The following is a 1226-nucleotide window of genomic DNA, read 5'->3' on the forward strand; positions in this document are numbered from 1 at the left end:
GTGTTATTTCAAATCCTTTGGTTCAACCATATGTAGGATTTGAAGAATGATAAAGATGGGAATTCTAGGTCGAAGGAAGGTTACTAGAATTGGGTATAGGTTCCTCTTTCCTTTGGCAAACTGATGCTTCAAGTTCAAGCTTTTTTGGATCATAGGTGATGAACACATGCATGCGATGTTTAAGGCTCATGAGAGAATACTAGCACACCAAATAATGAAGTTATACATCGAGGTTGTTGATATTTAGTCCGTCGATATTTTTACCCTTGGGGCCACTTTGTTGTATTACGCTACATCAAAATATCACATGGAGGAGGATTCTGAGTCAGATGAGGAGTATATCGTCGAGACCGAGGATTCCTTCGATAGCTTTGAGGAGGATGAATTTGTAGCGAAGACTTTGTTGGGACAGAGATTTCTCCTACCCACACTGATTGCTGTTTCTAACCTATATATCCAGTATACCTAGCCACTATCACACACTGCAATTGCTTGCAGCATGTACATCGGCTAGTATTGAGTAGGGTAGATATGTCAATGTTGTATGTAATTATGCATGATGGAGTCTGTGTTCAACGTGTACAAGATGGACTAGTCGCCAATTGTGGATGAGAAGTTATGGCTAAAATGGCATGGTACGAAATTGTGATCCAACCCAATTATGCGATGAAAGGTTAAGGGTGTCTACACGGATTAGAAATGAGATAGATCTTGTTGAACGTCAGAAAAAGCGTTATAACTTGTGTAGGCAGATGGATCACACGCATAGAAACTGTTCGAACGCACTCGCGTAGAAGACCCGTGGTTATATATGTTAGTTTGTTATTTATATTATATTTCATATTGTCAGACAATTTGTCCTTCTTATATTGTGTTGTTTTGTATGTCTTTTTTTATATTGTATTTATGTTTCAAAAATTATTATTTGTACTAGTACGTTGTATTAAGTAAGATACTATAAAAGTTTTTTTTTAAACATATATCTTGTCTTTGGCATAACAAAATACGTTAAAAATAATGACAGTATTTTATCTCATATGCAGATTAGATCTCGTTTATGTTAGAGATGAGAAACATTAATAAGAAATTCGTTTATATTGAGGATGAAATATACAATAAAGTGTATAAATGTAAATTAACCTAAGCGGGTCTATAATATAAATTTGATATTTATTTTATTTATTAAAAAAAACCTAATAATAATAATAATAATAACTTCTGCATAG

The sequence above is a fragment of the Arachis ipaensis genome, chromosome B02, assembly GCF_000816755.2.
Source record: "Arachis ipaensis cultivar K30076 chromosome B02, Araip1.1, whole genome shotgun sequence".
NCBI classification, from domain to species: Eukaryota; Viridiplantae; Streptophyta; class Magnoliopsida; order Fabales; family Fabaceae; genus Arachis; species Arachis ipaensis.